A 13,404-nucleotide genomic window follows, 5' to 3' on the forward strand; every position below is an offset into this window, starting at 1 on the left:
TTCTAGTCCGTGGTGAGAGAAACCTCCTCAGACCTCAGTGTGTTCCTCTGCTTCTCTCTCTGGAGTTCGGCTGCTGATGGAGGTTCAGTGGATTCACGCTGGTCCTGGTTGGGTTCAGGCTTCTGCTGATCGTGGTGGAGATGAGGTGTGTGTGTGTGTGTGGGTGTGGGGGGGGAGACCATGGCCTCCCTCGAGCTCAATGTTTGAAGTGGACAGGGCAGCGTGTCATTAGGGTCGAGTCTTTCATCTCTGTGTGTGCATGTGCGTGTGTGTGTTTTTTGTGTGTGTGTGTGTGCGTGTCGTTTGTGTGTGTGCTTGTGTGTGTGTTTGTGTTGTTAGTGGAGGGCAGGGCACTGGAGGAAATGGAAGAGGCTGTAATTTTTGGACTCTCTGAGGAAATGAGAGCAAGAAGGGAAACAAACAACAGACGACAGTTTGCTTGTTGTTATTATCACAGATTATATTTTCAGATCTCGACTCTGGAACCAGAATCTTTTTCTTCCTGTTTGCACCAAAATCACTTGAGTTTGATGAGAATTGATGATTTTCAAGATGCAAACTCAAATATTAACACTAATTGACCCTTTGAGTAATGGAGTGGGACTAATGAGTGAAGGTGGAATCTGTCTTTCCTCATCGACTCTCAGGTGAAGCTTTAATCTCTCTGTCTCCTTCACTTCAATGAGGCCCAATAATTACCTGATGATTTATTAATGACGCTGATCGTTCAGTGAAACTAATGAACCTTGTTAGTTACTTAAGTGTGAGCAGAATATTCACGTTTTAAAACTCCAGAGATCAAGAACCATGTGAAGGTTCTGTCACTGAAACAGTCGAAGCTCTTCTCTTTTCTCTGTTTCTATCTTTCGCTCTGTTTTGACGGCCCGTCGGCGTCCCGGTGTTTCATCAACTCGTCCGGTCGGAAGGAGAAGTGGCGAGCGGCCGGGCGGTGTGGTCAGAGGGGGCGTGGCCTCCGGCGCCTCGGGATGTGACGCTGGTCTGTGGCCGACGCCCTCTGGGAGCTCGGCCTCGCACCATTAGAGGCGGCATTGATTGAGGCCCACTGTTTCCAGCGGAGCACTTAGTTCAATCAATGGCGTTTGCTCTGACCTTAACTACCTCAGTGAGCACCCCCCCCCCCCCCCGGCTCCTGTCAAACCACTCTGCCGGGTTTACTGCCTGCTGATCGTCTGGGGAACCAGCGATTTGTGAGTGAGGCGTGAGAAAGTCCAGATTCTCAGCTCGGCCCTTTTCACTCTTTGAAGAATCCACTTTATTTCTAGGGATGTGACTCGGTTTCACAGCTTGTTTCTGAAGCTGTTTCCCGAGCTGTGAGGCTGCGTTTAAGGGAAACTGACTTTGCGAGTTGTTTGTCCTGAAACGTTTTCTGCCGTACGTCCTCTTCGCTCGCTGCGATCACTCCAGTGAATCTTTCCCCTCGGCCGCTCGGGGGGGGGGGCGGTGGAAGCGCTCTGACAGCGGCTCTGCTGAGTCAATTCTTGTCTTTCAAACGAGCAGCATCTGTCTCCTCTCTCTCTCTGTGTGTCCACTCAGGAGTCGTCCAGGGATGAAAGGAAATGCAAAGGCTCATCCTCTGTTTCAGTCGGCTCTGCAGAAACAAGAAGGCCGGCTCCTTTGTGTTGTGTGTGTTTTTTAGATGCTAATGAGAAGGAGACAGACCTTCGAACCAGGAGGTCACTGGTTTCAAACAAAAGGCAAAAGGATTCTTCACTGGTTTCCCAATAAACATCAAGCCTACAAAATAACGTCTTACAATTTTAGTGTAATTTCCTTATTTATAGTTCAACAACCTTCAGGACAGATTTTGAGATTCATTGATAAAAGATTCCAGAAGAAACGGAGGCGTCACTCGGACGTTAGAAGAGCGATCGCACCACATCTGCTGAATTTCTCTGTTTTGAAGGTTGAAAGTGTTAAAAGCTGAATCTGTGACAAATGAGTTGTGAAGGAAACATCTCAGTTGTTTATGTGTGTAACTGTAAAGATAAACTAAAGTGCTGGAAAATCTCAGTTACACACGTGTCTTCCTCCAGTTCAAGGGACATTAAATAATCCGTGACCAAACTACTGGGAGAGATAATCTGTCACTATCCTGAATACTGGATTAAAAATTCACATTTTCAGATGCCGATCAAAAAGAGAAGTTTAATAAATAAGGTTTAGTGTCTTTAGCTGTTTTCACGCATGCACTGAAAAAGGTTGAACCCTAATGTCCGAGTCAGTTGAAAACAGCATCTTACGATAAAGGTCCTCTCAAGTATAGAGCCTAATACAAAAGCACGTGTGTGGGGGGGTGGGGGGCGGGGGGTTGAGATGATTTGAGAGACGTGAATCTGTCAAATAAATATTTGATTTCACTGGTGTTGTTCAGTTTAACACCCGTGGCCGTCATCTGCTGTGGGACAGTAAAAATCAAGTGTATTGTCCCTTTAATTAGTCAAAACCTCGTTATTAATTCATGCTGCTGATCCATTCACTAACTCGCCCATTTGCTCCTCGTTCTCTGCTGGAACAGCTGACGGCCTTGGAGAGAGAGAGAGGGGGGGGGGGGGTGTTACAGGGCCGGGGGCGGTACAGTGGAAGCACATATGGTGGGATGGACACAAGCTCTCAGAGGAGGAGAGTGACAGAATGAGATGATGGAGAGAGAGTGAGAGAGGTGATGACAGCGCAGGGAGTCGGGTCGCTGAGGAGGAAGAAGAGGAGGAGGAAGGGGAGAGAAGAGGAAGAGAAGGAGTAAGATGGAAGAGGAGGAGTAAGATGGAATAGTGGGAAGAAGAAGAGGATGTGGAAATAGAAGAAAGTGGAGGAGTTTGATGATGAAGAATAGGGAAGAAGAGGAGGGGGAAAAGAAGGAGAAGGAAAGATAAAGGGAGGAGGAGAAGTAAGAAGATGGAAGGAGAGGAGGAAGAGGGGGAAGAGGAGGAGGAAGGGGAGGAGTAAGATGGAATAGTGGAAAGAAGAACAGGATGTGGAAATAGAAGAAAGTGGAGGAGTTTGATGATGAAGAATAGGGAAGAAGAGGAGGGGGAAAGAAGGAGAAGGAAAGATAAAGGGAGGAGGAGAAGTAAGAAGATGGAAGGAGAGGAGGAAGAGGGGGAAGAGGAGGAGGAAGGGGAGAGAAGAGGAAGAGGAGGAGTAGGATGGAATAGTGGGAAGAAGAAGAGGATGTGGAAATAGAAGAAAGTGGAGGAGTTTGATGATGAAGAATAGGGAAGAAGAGGAGGGGGAAAAGAAGGAGAAGGAGAGATAAAGGGAGGAGGAGAAGTAGGAAGATGGAAGGAGAGGAGGAAGAGGAGGAGGAAGGCGAGAGAAGAGGAAGAGGAGGAGTAAGATGGAATAGTGTGAAGAAGAACAGGATGTGGAAATAGAAGAAAGTGGAGGAGTTTGATGATGAAGAATAGGGAAGAAGAGGAGGGGGAAAAGAAGGAGAAGGAAAGATAAAGGGAGGAGGAGAAGTAAGAAGATGGAAGGAGAGGAGGAAGAGGGGGAAGAGGAGGAGGAAGGGGAGGAGTAAGATGGAATAGTGGAAAGAAGAACAGGATGTGGAAATAGAAGAAAGTGGAGGAGTTTGATGATGAAGAATAGGGAAGAAGAGGAGGGGGAAAGAAGGAGAAGGAAAGATAAAGGGAGGAGGAGAAGTAAGAAGATGGAAGGAGAGGAGGAAGAGGGGGAAGAGGAGGAGGAAGGGGAGAGAAGAGGAAGAGGAGGAGTAGGATGGAATAGTGGGAAGAAGAAGAGGATGTGGAAATAGAAGAAAGTGGAGGAGTTTGATGATGAAGAATAGGGAAGAAGAGGAGGGGGAAAAGAAGGAGAAGGAGAGATAAAGGGAGGAGGAGAAGTAAGAAGATGGAAGGAGAGGGGGAAGAGGAGGAGGAAGGGAGAGAAGAGGAAGAGGAGGAGTAAGATGGAATAGTGTGAAGAAGAACAGGATGTGGAAATAGAAGAAAGTGGAGGAGTTTGATGATGAAGAATAGGGAAGAAGAGGAGGGGGAAAAGAAGGAGAAGGAAAGATAAAGGGAGGAGGAGAAGTAAGAAGATGGAAGGAGAGGAGGAAGAGGGGGAAGAGGAGGAGGAAGGGGAGAGAAGAGGAAGAGGAGGAGTAAGATGGAATAGTGGGAAGAAGAAGAGGATGTGGAAATAGAAGAAAGTGGAGGAGTTTGATGATGAAGAATAGGGAAGAAGAGGAGGGGGAAAAGAAGGAGAAGGAAAGATAAAGGGAGGAGGAGAAGTAAGAAGATGGAAGGAGAGGAGGAAGAGGGGGAAGAGGAGGAGGAAGGGGAGAGAAGAGGAGGAGGAGTAAGATGGAATAGTGAGAAGAAGAAGAGGATGTGGAAATAGAAGAAAGTGGAGGAGTTTGATGGTGAAGAATAGGGAAGAAGAGGAGGGGAAAAGAAGGAGAAGGAGAGATAAACGGAGGAGGAGAAGTAAGAAGATGGAAGGAGAGGAGGAAGAGGGGGAAGAGGAGGAGGAAGGGGAGAAAAGAGGAAGAGGAGGAGGAAGGGGAGAGAAGAGGAAGAGGAGGAGTAAGATGGAATAGTGGGAAGAAGAAGAGGATGTGGAAATAGAGGAAAGTGGAGGAGTTTGATGATGAAGAATAGGGAAGAAGAGGAGGGGGAAAGAAGGAGAAGGAAAGATAAAGGGAGGAGGAGAAGTAAGAAGATGGAAGGAGAGGAGGAAGAAGGAGGAGGAGAAGAAAGAAAGAAAGAAAGTTGTGGAACAATGAGAAGAGGAGGAAGTAAATAAGTTGTTTATTTCAAGCTCTCTCTCTCAGAGGAGAAACTCTTGCACTCTTCAGTGACTCAGGTCGAGCTCAGCAGCAGAAGTGTGTGTGTGTGTGTCTGTGAGTGTGTGTGTCTGTGTGTGTGTGTGTGTGTGTGTGTGTGTGTGTGAGTGTGTGTGTGTGTGTGTGCTAGCAGCCGCCCGTCACAGCAGCCACGTGTGATTGGAGCTGATGTGCGTCCTCTGGCCCGAGGAGGGAAAGAGAAGCAGCCTGACGGGAGATGACAGCTAGCGTTTAGCAGGAGGCCGCTCGCCGCTGGCTGTTACGTCACTGCTGCTTCCCCCCCCCCCTGCTATCAGGGGTCCCACTCTGGTCAGGCAGCGTTTTGGACTCGAGAAGAGTTGAGACGAGTTTAGGAAGAATGTTTTTGGGGGAAGTTACTTTGGGGAAGCTGCGGAATTCCGGACAATAACGAAAATTGTCAGTTGCTGCGGACATTCTCCTGAGCTTGTCGTGAAACTGGAAGAATCCAAATATCTCAGGATGAAGAAGAGGAGCCAGACGCACGTAGAAGACGAAGACGTCAAACCTGGAAAGACGAGGAAACACCAGCTCAGACACAAACATGTCTTTGATGAACAGAAATCTAACAAACCAGTGTTGCAGTTATATATTTAGATAAACGCCTCTGGTTTGAATCCTGGACGTGACTCCTGCTTCTTTTCAACTGAAACCAAACATGGAAGAATCCGTCACAGAAGCAGAAACATGAAGAAGAGTGCGTTTCCAGCGGGAGATCACAGGCAGCGCGCTCTCTTCCCTTTGATCTGACGTCTCGTCCTCTGATGACTTCCATAGAAAGTCTGTAAATGTCTGTCATGCAGATGAGGAAGTGGTTTGTAGCTCGGGAGCCGCAGAGAATCGCTGAGTCATCCTCGTGGCGAAGGCTGACATTTCAGAAGTTTGATTCCCCGGCACGACAGCGTTGTCATGACGTCATTCTCCAAAATTCGCAAGAGTCGCTCGCTGCTGATGATTCATTCGTCATCGCTCTGTGAAATCTGTGTTTTTTGGAAAATAGGCCTGAAGCAGGAGCGATCGACAGAACATTTATTTATTCAGCAGAGAAGAGCAGCTACTCTCAATAGTCTCGTGTGTTTCATGAGAGGACAAGCAACACGGGAACAACGGGAGGAGTCTGTCCTGAGGGAGGAGTCTGTCCTGAGGGAGGAGTCTGTCCTGAGGGAGGAGTCTGTCCTGAGAGAGTTGTTCTCTTTACTTTGACGTCATCGTTTCACTGATCCGACATCGTGATGCGTTGGAGGTGTGATCTCTAATTTTGCACTATCAAGGTTTTTCCGTGAAAAGTGAAAGTGTAGAGCTGCAGTTTTATTGACTATCTTGCAAATACAGTCTCGGCTTAATTGGTGAAAATGTCAAAAGAACAACGATCTTGAATATTGAGGATGAAATGGAAACGTCAGCAGAAATTGTTCCAGTATTTCTCATGATGGTTTTGAATCGTCTGGATAGAATCTACCAACACCTCTGAGGTAAAGGTTTGGTTTAGTTTACAAGTCGGAGGAAAAAACAATATAGTCTTAAAATGGGATTTGTTGTAGAAAACCCCCGGAGTTGTGTTTTTTAATGAAGTTCGTCCGATTCTTCTTCACACGTTTGAGTGCGAGCCGCTTTGCCTCAGGTCCGTCCACTAGCTCCCTCGTCCACGCACCTCCTCGCTCCCACTCTGTGTCCCGAGGAGGAGGCGCAGGTGGGCGAGTGGGCGTTCGCTCGCTGCGCTCCTCCAAGGTCGAGGAGAGGTCACGTTTTAATGGGCGAGAGTCTCTCTCTCTCTATTTATTGCCCGGACCGGCTGGTTGTGTCTCCGGGGCCGAGCTGGCACCGAGCCGTGTGACCTCACACCGCTGCAGGGAGGAGGGGCTTCTCTGTGTGTGCGTCTGAGGCGTTGGACGGACCGGGGATCGAACCCTGGACCGGTCCGATGGAAACACTGCAGGTGAATCCTTCCTCCCTTTGCTCCTGACTGTGGAAGCTGCAGCTCGTAGCATCAGAGCAAACCGAGAAGAACAGAACTAAACCCTGCTATTGTTGTACTTGTTGTAAAGTGGGTCACACACACACACACACACACACACACACACACACACACACACACACAACGTGCACACACACACTCGTGGAATCAATAAGAACCAACATAAAGCCGCAGTGGTGAAACAACAGTTGTCAGAAAAAGAAGTTCTTACATTTATCATCACCTACAAAGGAATTCGTCTTCTTTCTCCCAAACTTATCGTCCTCAAGAAGAATCATAACGTTTATTCAGTATTTATTTTTATAATCGTCCTTCCTCAAATCAGGCAAAGTTCTTCAGAATCAGAATTCTTTTAATTGCCAAGTATTTTTGCACATACAGGAAATTGCCTTGGTGTGGTTGGTGCACTGTACATAAATAACAATCAGACATTAAACAACTATATATATTTATATATATATAAAACAATATAAAACAAAACAATATATACATGTTGTTAAAAATCTGTGGATGACAGAAGAAAACATACTCTTCTTAAAATACACGTATCTTCCCAAAAACATCTGCATCTACCTTGAGAAGCCACTTGTTTTATTTATTTTTAAAATCCAGATTCAGACCTCCACCTTTACCTGCGCCCCTGTGGCCCAGCGGCTCGGTGGCCCGGCGGCTCGGTGGTCCGGCGGCTCGGTGGTTCTGCGGTCCTGCGGGCCGGTGGGCTTTGTGAGTCGGGGAGAGGATCAGGATTGTTGCTGACATGGAGAGTCGGGATAATGTTCTCTGAGTTTGAAGTATGGGTGATCGGTGATCCTTCACATCACACACACTCTTTGTTTTGAGGGTGGAGGAGTGGAGGAGCGGAGGGTGGAGGAGCGGAGGAGTGGAGGGGTGGAGGAGTGGAGGGGTGGAGGAGTGGAGGAGAGGAGGGGAGGAGTGGAGGGGTGGAGGAGTGGAGGAGTGGAGGAGCAGAGGAGCAGAGGAGCAGAGGAGTGGAGGAGTAGAGGAGCGGATGAGTGGAGGAGGATTGGAGGAGTGGAGGAGTGGAGGAGTGGAGGAGTGGAGGGGTGGAGGAGAGGAGGGGTGGAGGAGTGGAGGAGAGGAGGGGTGGAGGAGCGGAGGATTGGAGGGGTGGAGGAGAGGAGGGGTGGAGGAGTGGAGGAGAGGAGGGGTGGAGGAGCGGAGGATTGGAGGAGCGGAGGAGTGGAGGGGTGGAGGAGAGGAGGGGTGGAGGAGTGGAGGAGAGGAGGGGTGGAGGAGTGGAGGAGTGGAGGAGTGGAGGGGTGGAGGAGTGGAGGAGCGGAGGAGAGGAGGAGAGGAGGAGTGGAGGGGTGGAGGAGTGGAGGAATGGAGGGGTGGAGGGGTGGAGGGGTAGAGGGGTGGAGGAGTGGAGGAGTGGAGGAGTGGAGGGGTGGAGGAGCGGAGGGGTGGAGGAGCGGAGGGATGGAGTAAAGGAGGAGTGGAGGGGTGGAGGAGAGGAGGAGTGGAGGAGTAGAGGAGTGGAGGAGTGGAGGAGTGGAGGGGCGGAGGAGTGGAGGAGTGGAGGAGTGGAGGAGAGGAGGAGTGGAGGAGTAGAGGAGTAGAGGAGTAGAGGAGTGGAGGAGTGGAGGGGTGGAGGAGCGGAGGAGTGGAGGGGTGGAGGAGTGGAGGAGTGGAGTGGAGGAGGGGTGGAGTGGAGGAGCGCAGGAGCGGAGGAGTGGAGGGGTGGAGGAGTGGAGGAGAGGAGGGGTGGAGGAGTGGAGGAGTGGAGGAGTCAGCAGACTGAGGCTTGTGTGACTTCTCTCCTTTTCATTCCTTCTCTCCTCTCGTCTTTTCATTCCTTCTCTCCTCTCGTCTTTTCATTCCTTCTCTCCTCTCGTCTTTTCTGTCGGATGAAACCCGGCTCAGGATTAGAAGGAGATCAGTGAAACCCCCCCCACTCTCTCTTTCTCCCTCTCTCTCTTTCTCTCTCTCCCATCTGCCTCGACTCTTCCTCTTTTCTGCCCTCCTCCCTTCTCTCTCAGTCTGTGTCGTTACCTGCTGTCCTCCCTCCTTTCACGTCTCTCTCTCTCTTTGTCTCTCAGCTCATTCCTCCATGTCCTCCCTCCTGCTGCTTCTCTCCATCAGCCTGTGTCTCTCCATCTCCCACCTGCCTCATTCTTTCTCTCTTAATCTCTCCTGCTCAGCCTCTCTCTCCTTTCTCTGCCTTCTTTTCTCATTACCCCGCCCCCCCCCCGTGCCGCTCATGTTTCCTCTGAATCTCTCCGGCAGCTTCTTCTATCATTTAAACGTTTTTTCTTTTCTGTCTCTCTTGAAGGATGAGGCCGATGTTCCATTTGTCGTGTTGTCAACAAATCCCATTTTTTTTTAAAAAGGCCCAAACTGGTTTTTCTTATTAGTCTGATGGTTTGATTGTTAATTAACTCAAAGTCTTTACTTTCATTAGGAGACTTTAACATTAGCGGCTTTCAGAAGATCCTGAAACATGGAACCGATCTGAGTACCGAGAGTTTTCTGTGAGAATCGGGAACAAAAACTAAAAGAACCGAACAGACTTTCTGTCACAAGCTGGAAGGTTTTTCCAGTTACAGGCGAGTGGAGCGTAAATGTTTCTTGTAAATGTTGAAAGCTGAAATTAATCCGTCTTAAAACTGGTCATAAAGCAAATTTATAAGATTAAGAGAATCCCAAACATGTTTCAAGTAAAACAAGTAAACATTGGAACTCTGAATGTGGATTAATCCCTAATAAATGTATTATTTCTTCTTAGATAGATAGATAGATGGATAGATAGATAGATAGATAGATAGATAGATAGATAGATAGAGATGGATGGAGGGAGGGAGGGAGGGAGGGAGAGAGAGAGAGAGAGAGAGAGAGAGAGAGAGAGAGAGAGAGAGAGAGAGAGAGAGAGAGAGAGAGAGAGAGAGAGAGAGAGAGAGAGAGAGAGAGAGAGAGAGAGAGAGAGAGAGAGAGAGAGAGAGAGAGAGAGAGAGAGAGAGAGAGAGAGAGAGAGAGAGAGAGAGAGAGAGAGAGAGAGAGAGAGAGAGATTTATATTATATATACAAAGAATATACAGAGCGTATGATATAATATATGATATATAGTAGAGGTATAAATATAAGTATTTGACTATACAATAGATAATATACTATGAGTGTAAAAGACTTCTTGCTTGAGTAACGACAATTCAACATTGAACCTTCAGCAGGAAACTGACCTGAGGCTCAGAGCCACAGTTTGAAAGAGTTCCAATATTAATACACGTTACTAATTAATGGTTTTGGTGATTAACTGTGATTCGAGGACGTTATTCTCTAATATCTCTTAGTGGTGGCGGAAAAAATCATTCTGTTCAGTATCGCAATATTTTTTTTTTTTTTTATATTTATTTACAATTATATATGTAACAGCCCCTGGCTGGCAAAGCATGACGAGGAGAGTTTCAGAGTTTAACAGATACCTCGTGTGTCTGAGGAGAGGATGTTCTCCACTGCAGGAGATATAGTAACGACCCAGAGGAACTTTAACATCTGAGCATGTTGACCAACTCCTTTTTCTGAACAAAAATGCCAATATTCCCAAATGAATTCTACATTTTGGGTCATGAGCTTGCAGGTCTCAATTTGATTGAACTCTAGGTTCCTCTTATTTATATGATTGAGCTCAGTGTTCATGTGAGAGGTCTCCTATTCAGAAAATAATTACAAAGGTCCTGTGATCTGAATGTTCAAGGACAAAGTTTTTGCACTTCAGTTAATGTGTAGAAGACAATGTTGTTCACAGAATTAAATGTGACATTTAAAGTGAGTTAAATCTTATTTTCCTAATTTTTTGTAATGCCTTTGAATAATATGGGGGACATGAATCGCAATATATCGCAGAATCGAATCGCAATACTTGCAGAATCATCACATTTTTGCTAATTCCCACCCCTAACATCTCTGCATCTCTTACTTCACTCTGATTACTCCGCCCCCCCCAGCTCTCCCTCCTCTCTGTTCTTTTTAAATCTCTTGATCTCTCCGTCTCCTTCTCCTCTGCTTCCTCCAGGGCACGTTTCCTCAGCTCCTTTGTGTTCTCCCCCTTTCTCTTCTTCTTCTTTGGTATTAGAGAAGTGAAGCAACTTCTTCTTCTCCTGACCACATCAGACAGGTCGCCGCCCCCCCGGGACACAGCGCCGTGTGGGAGGCGACGGGGGAGGGGGTGCTCCTGAGGCATTATGGGTAAACGTGGCTTCAGATTACCTGTCGGTGGCGAGCAGGAGACAACAGGTGATGGAGAGGCGGGGCTTTCCCCGCAGAGCGATCAGACTCGTGTCACGCCGTCTCTTCCTCGATTTGTTCTCGGGCCGGCGGCGTTCTGTTCGCCTCAAAGGAATTGAACCTGGCACCTGCTCGGGTGGGGGGGGCGAGAGGAACCAGATGTGTTGATCTCCACGTGTGATGAAGGTCGTTCAGGTCTTCATCAGCGTGTCACGGCTGTCAGCGTCTTAATAAACTAAACCTGCAGCTCATGGTCATTTTCATGATCAGTTCATGTGGAAAAATCGATTAATTGTGTTTCCTGTGAAACGTGAGAAGATGATGAAGAGTTGCTCGTCATCATCGAATCTCTTCATGTTCTTTGTTTGACTGAAATCAGGAAGTGGAGTGGAAAAAAAAATCCACTTAAGTACAGGTTCATGAAAAATGTACTTTATTACATCCTACTACTGCACATGACCTTCACAGCCTCCTCCTCTTCCTCCTCCTCTTCTCCTCCTCCTCCTCCTCCTCCTCTTCCTCCTCTCCTCCCTCCTCCTCCCTCCTCCTCCTCTCCTCCTCTCCTCCTCCTCCTCCTCCTCCTCCTCCTCCTCCTCCTCCTCCTCCTCCTCCTCCTCCTCCTCCTCCTCTTCCTCCTCTCCTCCTCTCCTCCTCTTCCTCCTCTTCCTCCTCTCCTCCTCTTCCTCCTCTTCCTCTTCCTCCTCCTCTTCCTCCTCTCCTCCTCTTCCTCCTCTCCTCCTCCTCCTCTTCCTCCTCTCCTCCTCTTCCTCCTCCTCTTTCTCTTCCTCCTCCTCTTCCTCCTCCTCTTCCTCCTCCTCTTCCTCCTCCTCCTCCTCCTCCTCCTCCTCTTCCTCCTCTTCCTCCTCCTCTTCCTCCTCTTCCTCCTCCTCCTCTTCCTCCTCCTCTTCCTCCTCCTCTTCCTCCTCTTCCTCCTCCTCTTCCTCCTCCTCTTCCTCTTCCTCCTCCTCTTCCTCCTCTTTCTCCTCCTCCTCTGCCTCCTCCTCCTCTTCCTCTTCCTCCTCCACTTCCTCCTCCTCTTCCTCCTCCTCTCCCTCCTCCTCTTCCTCCTCCTCCTCTTCCACCTCCTCCTCCTCCTCCTCCTCATCCTCTTCCTCCTCCTCCTCTCCCTCTCTCTCCTCCTCTTCCTCCTCCTCTTCTTCCTCCTCCTCTCCCTCCTCTTCCTCCTCCTCCTCTTCCTCTCGGGCCTTCCACTCTCTGTTTCTTCTTTTAAAAGGACATAAATAGGTGGAAATAAGATCTCGTATCTAAACTCTGAACCTAAATTCTTCAGATTCCTCAGCTCGTCACCAGGAGCCATTTTACGCTTTTGATCAAATTAGCGAGTGTAGATATATCAAAGCCACAGCTGAATAAGAATCTGGGTAATTGCTCCCCCTCCCCCCCCCTCCCGTCTCCCCGGGGTCGGACCAGTGTTATCAGCTCTTAGTCTCGCTGCCTCTCTCCCCCCCCCCCCCCGGCGCCGCCGATCTCTCCCCCGGGCTCGTCTCCCTCTTATCTCGCCCGCGCACTTCACGCACAGGAAGTTCTTAGAGGGCTGGGCCCGGGCAGATAGCGGCTGACCTGTCTCTTCCCTCTGCAGCGGGTTTGACTTTTTAAGGAAGATGAACTCAAATGACTGAGTAGATTATCTCACCTCGACAGTGGGAGGATGGGCGTGCTCCTCCTCCTCCTCCTCCTCTCCTCCTCTCCTGCTCTCCTCCCTCTCTCTCTCTCTCCACCTGCTCCTTAATGAAGCGGGAAGCTGCCTGGTGACTCTGGTGCTTTGAAGCTGCCGCCCTGTTGGGAGTTTGAACTGGAGGAAGGAGGAACCCCGGGAACACGTCAAAGGCAGAAAAGCTGACAGAAGTTAAACGACTCCTATAAACCTGCAAAAAACTCTCTCTCCATCTTCGCCTCTTTGATTGACTGTCAGATGTGTGTGTGTGTGAGCAGCCGGAGAGGAGTCGCACTTTGTTCCCCGACAGCTAATCAAGGGAGTGAATCTCTATTGATGCTTTTCTCCCACTGTCAAATCCTGTGAAAGACGGAACGTGTTTTGTTTCCTTTATCAAAGTCAGTGGGATTGAGTCTGAGCCTTTCTCTTCCATAAGTGAAGCGTGTGCTCTCCTGGGAACGTTTGAAAAGTGTCTTTCTCTCACCGGGTGTGTTAGAATCTCTCGTTTCTCTGTTGCAATCGGCTCCATCGCAGGTGGAAGCGAGAGAATCCAACGCCAGCGACGCGGTGTGTAAATTAAAAATTGTCGTTTCAGCATTTCTGTTTCTAAAATAAAGCGAGGCCACAATCTAGAGAGCATATCGTAATTGAATAGAAAGTGTGTTAAGGTAGATCCGCTGGAGCGTG

At 48.6% G+C, this 13,404-nt stretch overlaps 1 protein-coding gene across 1 annotated transcript in view; it reads left to right on the plus strand.

Moving 5' to 3' along the window:
* brf1a (BRF1 RNA polymerase III transcription initiation factor subunit a) overlaps window positions 1–13,404 on the plus strand; it is a 93,396-nt gene that overhangs the window by 37,979 nt on the left and 42,013 nt on the right. The gene's annotated exons all lie outside the window — the stretch shown is intronic.

This window comes from Limanda limanda, chromosome 12, assembly GCF_963576545.1.
Source record: "Limanda limanda chromosome 12, fLimLim1.1, whole genome shotgun sequence".
NCBI lineage: Eukaryota > Metazoa > Chordata > Actinopteri > Pleuronectiformes > Pleuronectidae > Limanda > Limanda limanda.